Below are 13529 nucleotides of genomic sequence, written 5' to 3' on the forward strand. Positions count from 1 at the left end.
GTTAAATAGTGCTGGTATTATTTATTAAATTGTTATAAATACTTTTGGCTCAAAAAGTCTATAAGGTTCTTCCTATTGTTATCCAGCTAATATACTCTCTCCTACTATTTGTATTAGCTGCCGACTAATTTTCCTATTTTTTAACTATGTGAAAATTCTTAATATTTTGTATATAATATAAGCTTTCACAACCATTAATTATTACAGCATTTTTCTTAAAATAGTAAATATGCATTTATACTTCCACTGAATGATAGACTTTCTACATTAAAAAAGTTCATAAGAAAAATTTCACTCCAAGTTATATCTAGAATGCTCAGAAATATTTGAAAGTGGCTATTCAGATATTAACAATGAATAAAAATGACTTGGCTTGTTCTCATTATTGGTGCTTTAACTGATTAGGTTTGACAGTCTTCCATTCCTTCACATGATCTTGATCACAGCCAAGTTTAGCGATGCCAAGAATAATGTTGAAATAGGCATTTGGCTATTCAGCCTTCCAAAGGTCAAAGCTGAAGTCCAAAATGAATAACAGGTTTGGGCCAAATACCAACGCTGGCTGAATCTTGATGCATTCCTATTTAAAAGCTGAAGAATGGGAAAAGGAGACTGATTAGTTATAAGAGATTTCTGTGGCTGGGAGTGGGAACTTGCAGAGGGGAGGAGGGTGTCCAGGGGAGTATTGCCCAGCTTTGTGTAGATGGCTTCAAAGAAAAGTGTTTCAACTTGGACCTAAGGAGCAGAAATGGAATCCAGTAAAGAAAGTAACCCAAAAACTGGAGCTGGAGAGAGCTAGCTTTCCTAGTAGTAAGATTGAGGTAGATTAGGTAGAAGACTTTTTCACATGACCCTTGTTCCCTGAAGTTTTCACACTCTGAAGTAAATGACCCACAGACACTATGAAGAGAGCCAACTGAGTCAGTGTGAAGAGAAGGGTCTTGATCTCAAGAGCAGGATGTAAGAAGAGGAAATGCCCTTGAGAGGAGGACCATTCTCTACACAGTGATTCAGTTGGTCCTCTTCATAGTGTCTACATTTCTAGGGAATAAGCCTAGAGCTATAGCAGCAGAGAACATATCAGTAGCAACAACATCCAGGGAGCCTTCTCGCTGAGAGAGCCTTGGCTCATTTCATCACATTTCTCCTATGCTCCTGCACAACTGGCCCTCCAACAGGGTTTGGAAGACTTCGGATCCAAACTCTTTTAAAGTCCTCTTCCTACACTCATCCCACCACGGAGGGACAGAAAGAGCAGTTACAGCTCTTAACAGAACGTTTACCCATGCAGGACGCCAAAACCAGTAAGCTTGGGAGCGTCCTTGAAGCCATAGGGGCATGAGAAAGCCCACTATTGAGACTTTGTAGGAAGTCCATGGTTCACAAGAAGGGAGGTAAGGAAAGATGTCTACTCGTAATGGAAATACACGCTATGATGGAAAATCCTCTCAACTTAGGGAGATGGGAATTTCCTCATCAATATAAAGGTAACCTAGATCATAGGTGTATTCTGTAGATTAAATGCGACAATATATATAAAGCACTTAGTACAGTGGCTGGCATGTAGGAAAAGTTTGAGGGGTGTTATCATCTATATTTACTACTGTGGTGTCAAACGTTGAGTGGCCAAACCTATGATGGATGGAACAGGCCTGACTTCCGTTACAGAAGAACAAAGGATTTAAACAAAGGAGGCCAAGCTCCTCCTCAGCTTCTCCTCGCCAAAAAAAGTTCCTAGCCAAGAGTAAATAAGGTAAGGTTCAAGGTCAGACAAAAAAGACAATATGCGTTAATTTCTCTAGGTAAGGTAATCTGGAGTGGGGTGAGTACGTGGCAATGCTTTCAATGGGAGCAAAAAAAAAAGGCTATCATGTATTTCTGTGAAGACTGCTTTACTTGAGGGGGATTTTTCTCATCTCTACCTGCCATGAATTCAAAGATATGAAAAGAAAGCAGAGGATAAGCCACTAAGTTTTGAGAGTGTCTTCCTCTTACCTCCAAAGTGTTCGATCTTCACAGCAATCAATGGAGACAGGGCTCTAACGGCATTTCCCCTCCTGAGACATTTAAACTAGTCCTTAGGAAAGCTTACTATCCCCTCATCTCCTTCATGGAAGACCTGTTATATATTTCCCACCCTCTGATTCAGCTCCATTTCCTAGTTTGTCTTCTCTTATTCAAAACTACCACCAATGCCAACTGCTCGTGGTCCTCCACTGCTTTCTAATGGATTGGTTATAGTGGGAGAACATCATAGTTGTTACTTCCTATGGTCTTCACATAGAAACTCAGTTGAACTTACACCTTTAAAACATATACTGATCTGGTGTGAATTAGTACAAATTCCTGCTTGGGCCATGGCATTTAACACAAGACAGAACTTCACATCTGCATAGCTTTAGGCTCTTTCAGTAGATATTCATAAAATTATAATGTTACAAGTGGTTGTATCCAGTGACCTCAGAGACCATCTAGTCCTGCCTTTCTCATTTTGGAAACGAGAAAAATAAGACCCAGAGGACTTAAGCACCTTGTCCAAGATCACATGGCTAGTTTAAGTAAGAACACAGGTTTCTTAAACCAGTCTGGTGATGTTTCCAAACTAGCATTTTAATTAGTGGTCCCAAATGGATATCCAAGGTCAAACTCACTATACATGGATTTTTCCAAGATCAAACTCACTATATATGGACTGACAAATCAATCTGCAAATGAGCAGATTCCCAGATTTGAGACAAACACATGTTCCTCCAAACATTTAGAGCATTTAGCGCCCATGATCCTGACACGTTTACATTTCTGCTTCTCACCTGTGGACCACATCCCCTTCACCTGAATGCTGACATTGTGTCAGTGAGATGGAAAAAACAATGGCCCAAGGACTTGATGGTAAACTAGTCAAGCATGTCCCTGGGCCGTGCCATTGGCTGTTGAAGACAAAAATAGGGACATGCAGAAAAAACAAAGGTCTTCACTTCCCATCTGCTATTTAGGGCCAGGTTGAAAGCATTGCAGAGATTCCATTTGGTGGACCTCCTGGTGGGCCCAAGACATCCCGAAACATTTTATCTTTGGTAAGGGTCACCATTCTTTACTCTCAAAGTTGACACACCCTAGGCTGGGCTTTCATGGTCAGCTAGAGCCCACAAAGCAATGTTTCTCAGACTTTTCCCTAAAGTGGTAGTAATGGCAGAAGAGAATTAATTAAAACATCCGAAGTTGTGCCCAGCAAGCATGAGCTTTCTCTGAAGCCTCCTTTCACTTAACTAATATTTGTAGAATAGCCATATGCATAGATACTTTATATGTTATCTTAAAATTTCATTTGTGGTAATAATGAATCAATGTTACTTTCCTGATTTTGACGGCTGTGCTGTGTTTATGTAGGCAAGAGGACTTGTAATTAGGAAACACTCACTTTAGTATTAAGGGGTAATGGGACATCATGTCTGTAACTTATTCTCAAATAGTTCAGAAATGTTAATAATTGGGGAATCTGGCTGAAGCATATAGGGGAGCTCTGTGTACTATTTCTGAAACTCATATAAATTCAAAATTATTTCAAAGTAAAAACATTTTAAATTGCAAAAAAAAGGAATTTATTTGAATTTTTCAAGGTACTCCAACATAGTTTTATGTTAAAATAATGCTTTAAATTACTTTCTCTCCCCAAAAAATAGTCTTATTAAAATTTGGAAAGAAGACATTATCTTGTGGCTTTGTGTACTCTCTGCACATGTCTGCATTCAGCCTAGGGTAACAGTACACTGGCCTTAATGAGGTTTCCTTAACTTGCTCTCTGTGGATCTGTGTCTCTGCCCAGGATTTCTCTTTAAGAAGTGAGGAAAGTAAGATAGTTACAGGGCTGGGCAGTAGGAAGGTCCTTCACGTGCTAAAAAAAAAAAAAAAAAAAAAAAAAATGAGAAAACAGCCACACTTGGAACAGTGTCTGGAACATAGAGCCCCCTCAGTAAATGCAGCTATGATTGTTTTTATCATTGTTGTCGTTCTCATCCCTGGGAGGTCTGAATGCTGCACACGGGCTTGTAAGTAAGCTAAAGGCCACAAAAGACATGTGAGGGGAGCCACATGCCTCGGCTCTGGTTGGGTGGAAGATTACCTCCTCTCCTTCTTGAGGACAGATCCTCGAGTCAGGAACAAAGGGAGATAGTGCACCCACTGAGGCAAGATCCTGGTGGGACTGGGGTCCCTGAGAAGACCCCAAAGAGCTGCACAGTAAAGAAAAATGGACTTGGCGGGAGACAGGGACCGGGAACAGAGCCACTGGGAACAGAGTGAGGCTTCCCAGAAGGAGTGTGGCAACTGGATTTCACATGATAGAGCCCTGAGGCTCAGAGTTCAAACATCAGGATCCAGGGTATCATGTGGCCATGGACTTTCAGAGCCAGGGACTTCTCTTGGAGGAGAATCCCTCTTGGAGAGATTCCCTGCGGAAGCTTCTGACAAGTCTCCTGCCTTGATCTGAAACCAACCTAGCTCCCCTGCCTGGGTGGTTGACCCGTTGCCAAGACCTCGGATCCCAGCAAACAGACCAAGAAGCGCATTCAGAGAAGCTGGTGCAAGGTAGCCCTGTTGTTCTCCAGAGCTGCTCAGGAGCAGGACGCTGCCCTGCAGTCTTCTCATCCTTCTTGTTTCCTTTTGGGCTTTTCCAGCCTGAGCTTGCCTCTACCCAGTTTCCTGGACTTTCATTCTATTTGCATTATTCTCTTCTTTTCCCTCTTCTCCCAGGGATGTTGTTATCTATACTCACAGAGTAATTGGGGAGCTAAAGATTCACAATATCAGTCTCATTTTTTTTTAAAGATTTTATTTTTATGCTTTTTCTCCCCAAAGCCCCCCCAGTACATAGTTGTATATTCTTGTTGTGGGTCCTTCTAGTTGTGGCATGCGGGACACTGCCTCAGCGTGGCTTGATGAGCAGTGCCATGTCCGCACCCAGGATTCGAACTGACGAAACACTGGGCCACCTGCAGCGGAGAGCGCAAACTTAACCACTCGGCCAGGGGGCCAGCCCCTCTCAGTCTCATTTTTGAATTAGCATTGCAACAATGATTCACAGCCAGAAACAGTCAAATGCCAGGAGCTCAGGGAAATCTATTGTGAGGAGCAAGTGCTCGTTCCAGTCACCTGTCCTGGTCCCAGGTGGTACACCATGGATGTGTGAGCCGTTTGGCAGAAAGTTAGCTGAAAATCTTCTATGCTGTGCCCAGAGAAACAGAATACTATCAGTGGCCACTTGCCTCCTGAAGCGAACGTTATACCTTCATTGGTTTAATGTCTCCGGGTAAATTTTACTTCAAGGTTTTTGCATCCCAGCTAAGCCCAGCCTTGGCATCTACAGAAAGCAGCATCAGCAGAGTTTCTTCTCACATGCTGTCATAAGTAACTTATCAGAGCAGTGTAGCTTTCAGCTCATCGATCACAGCGGAAACTTGTCCTCATGCACAACCTCTATGACCAGATCCCACCATTGCCCTCTGCTGAGGGACCAGGAACCAGTTCTGGACAATCTCATACAGGACCAAAACAGAGCATCAGAAAACGTACACCCCACTTCCCCCTGAGCCACTTCTGGTCATTTGTAGTGGCCCTGGGCCCCCTGCACCAGTCCTGCTCCTCCAGAACCCCCTTCCTCCTAAAGAATCTGCCTCTCGCCACCAGGAGGCTGTTTGGACAGTGAAGCCTGATGAACCACTCTGGGGGTGGCACTTGTAGTTCAAAGGCTACTCTCATGGTGCTGCTGTCCTTCAGACCAGCAACCCAGATGGATTTTTCTGGCACCCTCACCCACCCCTCCTAGGGTAGCCTGAAAACTTGGTCTTTGGGGGATCATTGTTTATTCTCTACTCTCCCTCTTTTGACCTACCTTCATGGTCTTCTGTAGGGCCTCTTCTTAACATTCTAGTCTGGCTACTAGCAGTTTGATGCTTCTTCTTGTTTCACAGGGTGTTAGAACCAGGGGGCATTTTAGAAATTATTCAACTGAAACTCTTTGTGTTACAAATGATGAGGAGCCTGAGAGGACCAGAGTGGTGATTCAGTTCAACACATGGTTACTGAGTGTCCCTATGAGCCTCAGTGTGTCTGGCGCTATGGAGACAGAGAAGCATGAAAGGACTGATTCCTGTCCCAAGAGTTTGCCTTCTAATAGGGAAGACTGGATACACGTGTACGAATTGAATAACAAACAAAATGGTACATGATTAAGGACCCAAATGAGCGGTACCAAGAGTTAATGCTGAAGGAGGTTATGTTCAGGATGGTTTAGCCTGAGGTAGAGTAGGTTCAGGCATGTGATCACAATCAAGCTGATATGATCAAGCCGAGCTCTGAAGGATGGACAATATCTGAGGGAGGGCTCTCAGGGAGAGGAAAAAAACAGAAGGAAAGTCAAAGAGAGCGAAACACGTCCGGGAGACAAAGGAAGACCAATCTATTAGAATAGAACTTGGTCGCGAGAAGACTCTCAGCTCATGAGGTAACTATCAATAAACTGGAAAGCAGTGTGGCAGGGAGAGACAGCAGAACTTGGGAGCCAGACCTACTTCCTTTTCAATCCTGGCCCTGCCACTGACTAAATCTGTCACCCTAACCTCTCCTAGTCTCCTGCCTTGGCACTCAATAAGCACTTTTTTAAGTAATAGCTATGATTCTTAACAAAGTACTTAACAGCACTATGCCAAGAACATAGTGGATGTTCACTGAATGGCGGTGAGTAGTGTCGCTTTCTGCCTGTTGCTGTTGTACAGCCCTGTGCCGACCTGACCCTTAAGTAGTGTGGTGTATACTATCCTGGCTGCCTTTAGTAAAGTGGTAAATATTACCCTCAAGGAAACGGGCCCTAGAATATCTAGGGCCATGTTTAACACCACCATAGCATACCAGACACTTTAACATTTCACCACATCACATTGAACGTATAAAATATATATTCCTCATTCAATATCATTCTTGCAGAAATGTATCTGAAATGATTTTGAAAGTTTTACTTCTGAAATTATTTGACTACAAGTCATCTGTGATTGGTACTATTCCTTCCGCAGTTGTGGTACTTGAGAATTTCTGCAAAATGAGAAAATCTAACCTAAGATTGTTTTTCCAATGTAATAAATTTCGTATGCATACCAAACTTCAAAATAAATGAAATCAACTTTATGTTACTGTGGTAGCAGGTAAGTAAATAGTTTAAATTTGATGTTGCAGTTGACTTTTCCTATATTGGAGCCAATATATTTTTTTCTCAGTCTCAAATACTGTAGGCTCTTGAAAACCTCCCAGACCCCAGGCACTGAGCCTCTAGTGCTTAATGGATAAAACAGCCCTGAGACTGCGGTGGTTGGGAAGACGTGTGATGAATGACTAGGATCAAATACACAATCAAAGGAACCCCTTCCCCTCTAAGAGTGGGGCTGGCCAGCTGCAGGGTTAGCACCTGCCTGAGGGAAAGCATGTTGGCAACTTAATTGAATCCAGAGTTTACACAGTCTGTGGTCAATCATCTTGGTCAGCACAACATGTTGATGCCAGCCCTTGGCTCCTCCAACCCCATCCTCTCACTCTGAAGCCTGGAGGCTCTGATCTGCAACTGTTAATGAGTAATCACTCGATAATCCTTCCATCCCAATGGGAGAGGCTTGGCCGTGGGCCTGCAAAACAGAAATGACTTCCTGGGTAAATACATATATATTTGTTCCCTGGGGCCCAAGTCAACTGCCTGCTAGATAATGTTCTACTGGGTTCAAAAATCATGTTTTGTTAGCTCTGTGGGGAGGCATGAATGAAGGGATCCCCCCTGTGGAAAGGAGGAGGCTGTTGGTGAACCAGGCTCCACCTTGGAGGCAGAGGGACAAACATCTCAGAAGTTTCCCGTCCAGCAACGCGGATCCTAGGAATCTCAGTGATTTTTGCCACTTTGAGGAGCATTTTATCTCAAAGGCAGTGAAGTCGAAATCCCAGAGGTCAAGATGCTGGGTGAGGTCCAACACACCGACAGGGGCTGGAGAGGCTGTAGCCAGACCAGTTTCCCCATCTTCAGGCATTTGCTTCCACCCTTGACAATTGTTGCAATATCCGCTTACTGCCAGTATTATAATTTACTAAATATATGTGTACTTAGTTAGCTCAAATAATGCTTTGAAAATGAAACTGTGTAACACCATATTTCAAAGAATACTAGCGTCACTTAATAAATAGAAGTAAAAATAAATATAATGAATGTCATCCAATTATTAAAGATTCTATCCAGATGTTGTTTTCAGCTGAAGACGCAACATGAGGTCAGTCGTCTCTGTTGAAAAGGGAGGAGAGGGGCTGGCCCCGTGGCCGAGTGGTTAAGTTCGCGCGCTCCGCTGCAGGCGGCCCAGTGTTTCGTCGGTTCAAATCCTGGGCACGGACATGGCACTGCTCGTCAGACCACGCTGAGGCAGCGTCCCACATGCCACAACTAGAGGAACCCACAACGAAGAATACACAACTATGTACCGGGGGGGCTTTGGGGAGAAAAAGGAAAAAATAAAATCTTTAAAAAAAAAAAAAGAAAAGGGAGGAGAAACAAAGAATTTACCTTCTTGCTCTAAAAGGAGACTTTCTCCTAAATGTTATCAGAAGGATTAGGAGAGAATTATTGAAGGCAATGTTCACGCACCACTCAAACCACAGAGACACATTCACTTTGCTCTGCCTCAATGGGAAACACTTTCTCCCTCCCTTTGCAGCCTGGCTCTAGACTAAAGGGGTGGATTGAAAGTCAGGAAGCTCCTGGCCCCACTCTGCCAGTCATTTGGTGGCCTTGGGAAAGGCACTTGCTCTTTCGAGAGCTCTAGCTCCTTCATCTGTGAAATAGGGAGTTGATTGAGATGATCTCTAAGGATTCTTCCAGCTTTGACCATCTGTCATTCCAAGACTTTCTCCAACAGGGCAAAATATCTGCCATGGAAAAAACCTACCTCACCAACCTGTTTTGCCAGCTAGAGCAGTGATGAACTTGCTGGGGTAGACTGTTTTACTAGCGTCAGTGAGAAATTGGGCCACAGAAGAGAGAGGAATTAGCCTGACTCCACAACCTTAATATCGATTCTTTCAGGAACACCAGAGCTAGCCTGGGAGAGTGGGGTATGGACCGTTGGCCCATTTTTCTTCCAAGATTAATTTCCCTTTGTGGTCTGACTTCTCAGAGTTTCAAACAAGAAACATGGGAGTGTGGAAAGAATAGGGGCTTTGGAAGCCGAGAGGCGTTGATTAAAATCCTGTATTTGACACTCTCTAGCTGTGTGATGGTGGGCAATTCCCCTAACTTTTCTGAGTCTCAGTTTGCTCATATATATATAAAAAAATAATCATACTCACCTCATAAAACTCTTATGAGGGAAAAACAATCTAAGTATTTATTGGGGGCATAAAAAGGCACATTATCCGCTGGGAATGAACAATAAAATGCCAGTAGTGTTCTTAAACACCTGGGGCCACAGGAGCCCTGCAATAACTGACTTGGGGTCTGAAATTCTTAGAAGGGCTAGCAGGGCTCCCCCATGGTGACCTACTTACCCACCCACTTCTCCCTCTGTTCCATTGTCCCCCCTTAGGAGAGATGGCACCAACCAGAGCAGGGCTCTGCTCCCTGCTGCTGCTCCTGCTGCTGGGGCTCTGGGTGGCCAAGGTCCCAGTCAGTGCCAAGCCCAAGCACATGACCCCAGCTCAGTGGTTTGAAACTCAGCACGTGCAGCCCAAGCCTCAGGAATGCAACACGGCAATGGGCAACGTCAACAAGTACACAAAACGCTGCAAAGACCTCAACACCTTCCTGCATGAATCCTTCTCCAGTGTGGCCACCACCTGTCAGACCCCCAGCATAGCCTGCAAGAACGGCCATAAGAACTGCCACTAGAGCCAGAAGCCCGTGTCCCTGACCATGTGTGACCTTACCTTGGGAAGATACCCAGACTGCAGGTCCAAAGAGAAGCAATTGGACACATTCTTCCTTGTGGCCTGTGACCCTCTCCAACAGAGGGACAACCTGAGGTACCAGCTGCTTCTTGTGCACTTGGATAATGTTGTCTAAGGCCAGGTGCTCACCCCACCCCAAGCTCTGCAGACTCTTGAGGCTGCTGCTGCTGCATTTCCTCCCTGGAGTTCTTTACTAATCTTTACCCTCTTTGTAAATACCACTTCCCTCCTACACACCCAACTTCACATCGTCTTAATTCCTTAGAGGGTTTTATGGATGCTCCAAATGGTGAGGGAGGAGGGGTCATTCTCTTTCGCCCTTCACTGCTGCTTCCTTTGTTTTGAATGTGACACCAGGTGGCCCTTCAAGCACCAAAGATCTCAGCGAGGGTGGATCCAGGTTTTGCGGGGCTTATGGCATACACAATTTTGGAGACCATCTTAGAGAAAAAGAATATAAAATGACAAATGCACAGTAAGGCCAGGGCCTTGGAGGGCTGTGGCCGGACAGTTCAAAGGGATCCCAGTCAGGCGAGCTTATCTAAGGAAGGAGGGCAGGAAACTGTGCTGGGTTAACTGCACTGGGTTCCCTGAGTTGGGAAAAGCAATGTGTCTGATTTTGCTGCAAGAAAAGACTCTGCTCTTCCTGATTGAGTGTGTGTTACTGTCTGGGAAAAGCATGGAGGTTTGGAAACCCCTTCTTATCTCTGTGAGGCATCAGCTTCCCCTGCCCTACAGGCAAGAGGGAGGGCAGAGCCCGAGGAGGCCCGGGCTTGGAGGCGCAGTCTGGATTCTGCCTTCCACCGCCATGAGAACCACCTGGTGGTCTCACCTTACAGGAAACGGGAGGAAGGAGAGAAGGAGCAGGCTGAGCCCCAGGATGCCAGTCAGATCTGAGGTTCATCCCTTATTTGTGCTCAAGCCCTGACCTCATGCCTCACTGATATGACCCAGGGCAGGACCCCCAGACTTCTGAAGTGAATTTCCCTCCCTTGGGAATTTCAGAATCAGGACCTTCCAAGAATCTTGATCTGGTTCTAATTAGGGCTTCTCTGACTAAATGAAGTGAAGGAGTAGTTTTATGTGGAATCTGCCACAGGCCAATACTTTCATAAAATACAATAAAATGAGTTACTAGAAAAATGAAACAGAACGTACAGATGTAGAAGATAAAAGGCCAAATTTTTTATTATTAGATTCAATTAACATAAAATCACTCTATCAAATTGGCATAAAAGTGTCTCAACGTTTCCTCTTAATCTCTATACTTATCTTGATAGACACACAGAGAAAAGTATGCACATATTATATAAATATACACACAGAAATATCAACGTAAGACATACACACTCATACACATACCCAGGGACACGTAATCACACATGTGCCCGTATATGCACAACACAAACACACATCCACACACGTGCACACTCAGCAGTAACGCAGCCTCTCTCCTTCCCTCTACCAACTCTGCCTCCTTCATACACCTCCCCTCCCATATTTAGAAAGAGATTTTCCTACACAGACTAGAGCTCAGAATGGGGAAAGGATGATTGGTGAAATGCGAAGAAGCAGAGAAAGCAGAGAATCCAAGAATTCCAACTGCCAGCCCCCTCCCTTCTTTCTAGAAGAAGAGATCTAAGGCAGAGATCCTGCTACATACCACACCCAAACTATCCTACCCCAAATACAACTTCGTCCACAGCATCCAGGCGGCCCTGCCATACCACGCTCTGCCCATCACTATCACTGCCTTACCCACCCCTGTGCTTCTGATCAAGGAAGGCATATTGGAAGGGAAAGAAAAACGACTTTGTTCTACCCTCTGGCTTCTCCCCAGTGTCGTGGGCAGGCTCCACTTCCTCTGTCTGCACCTTAAATGATGGTGTTTCTCAAGGTCCTATTCTTAGCTTTCTTTTCTTCTCACACCACACCCTCTTGAATGCCTTGCTACACTTCCATGGCTTCAACTGCCACTTACCTGCTCCCAAAAACATATCTCCGGCTCTGATCAGAACCCAAGTTCCAGGTACATATACCTGTCTAACTACGGTTACCGGCCCCCTCAGTGTCTTGCAGACATCTTAACAAAAACACTCAGAACTGAGCTCAGATCTGCCTCACTTCCAAACCTGCCCCTCCTCCTGCAGTCTCTGTTAATAGAAACATCACACCCAATCATTTAAGGTCCTAATCTCAGAGACTCCTGTGTCAACTCCTTCATTTTTGTTTGTTTCTTCCTGCAGCAATTCCTCATCTACCCCAGGTACTGCCTTAAGAGGGCATAACAGTTGTCGAGCTTTCTTTTTTCCAAATATCCCTGGGTTCCGAACGTGTGCCCAACACACGTTAGGGCTTTGGAGGGGGCTGTGATTTGGAGCTGGGCAAACACAACTAAGTTGTTACAATCAAGGATTCATTATCTAGCTTAGGAAGCAAGTGAAAATACCACCTTTGAAACACTATCAAACAATAACAGAAGAGTATAATGAATCAAACGTATTTCATAACACTTTTCTCCCACCTGCCCTAGGATTTCGTTCATCCCAACCTAAAGTTTGTTCTCTGTTAAATGTTAATCTTCCTGTTACATGCCTCTGGCACAACATTAGGACCGTAATCACAGTCAGGCAACGCCAGGAGACATTTGACCATTCAGTATTTGTAAGAATTGTGGCCCCAGAAGCTGGAAAGAGTGGAAAGAATTCAGAATAGAATGAATCCTTAAATAGAGTAATTATATCCAAACAAGTGGTGTAGCAACCTGGGTAGGAGTTTCTGACTTCCGTGTGTAGGTGGAAGAATTAGATGGGGTGTAACTTGAATCTAGGGGCCATGGGCTGTGGAACTGGCCCATTCAGAGAGTAATGACACAGCATGCTTACCACAGGGCTCCGTGGGGCAGTTGGGGGCCTGAGAAGTGCTGCTGGAAAGCCTTGGGGACAAACTCTTTGCTGGGCCACCGAGAATGTGTTCCCCAAAATTCACTTGGGAAGGGGCTCCCCAGCCCTCTAGGATGACATAATTATTTCCTAGTAGGTAAGTTTGTTTTCATATCCAGAAAACTTTAAATTAAGAATAGAAGTATGTAAGAGAATCAAGCCCATAGTATTAATATGTTGTATTAAGAAATTTGTGCATACTTGGTGTTTTAGGTATTTGCAGTGTTTTCGAGAATTTACTCTGGTACAGTAACAAATTGGCCTTGCAATTCTAATTTAAAATGTGTAATTGGTTTAGATGTTTGATTTGAAATAGAACTTTCCTTTACAATTGGTTTTGGAACATTTAAGAAAACTTAGGAATTGAATCACCATATTTATAAATTGCTAGATTTATAAGAGTTTTTTAGGTATTCAGGAATGTCTTGTTGGTTAGCACAGATGACTGATTGCTTTATAAGGACATGGAATATATTAAACTTATAAAATATATTTTTAAATGTTCAAAGGAGTCTTATTAACTACACTTATAAATAGTTCCAAATAATCATCAAATACAACACGTTAAAGAGATTATTAAAATTTACTTGTTTGTAAGCTAAAAATAAGAGCTTAAGGAAGAAC

At 43.9% G+C, this 13529-nt stretch overlaps 1 pseudogene; it reads left to right on the plus strand.

Annotated features, from left to right (window-relative positions):
- Positions 1–9573: 9573 nt before the first annotated feature.
- On the plus strand, positions 9574–10194 carry LOC100059148 (ribonuclease 7-like; annotated as a pseudogene).
- Positions 10195–13529: the final 3335 nt, after the last annotated feature.

This window comes from Equus caballus, chromosome 1 (genome assembly GCF_041296265.1).
Source record: "Equus caballus isolate H_3958 breed thoroughbred chromosome 1, TB-T2T, whole genome shotgun sequence".
NCBI lineage: Eukaryota > Metazoa > Chordata > Mammalia > Perissodactyla > Equidae > Equus > Equus caballus.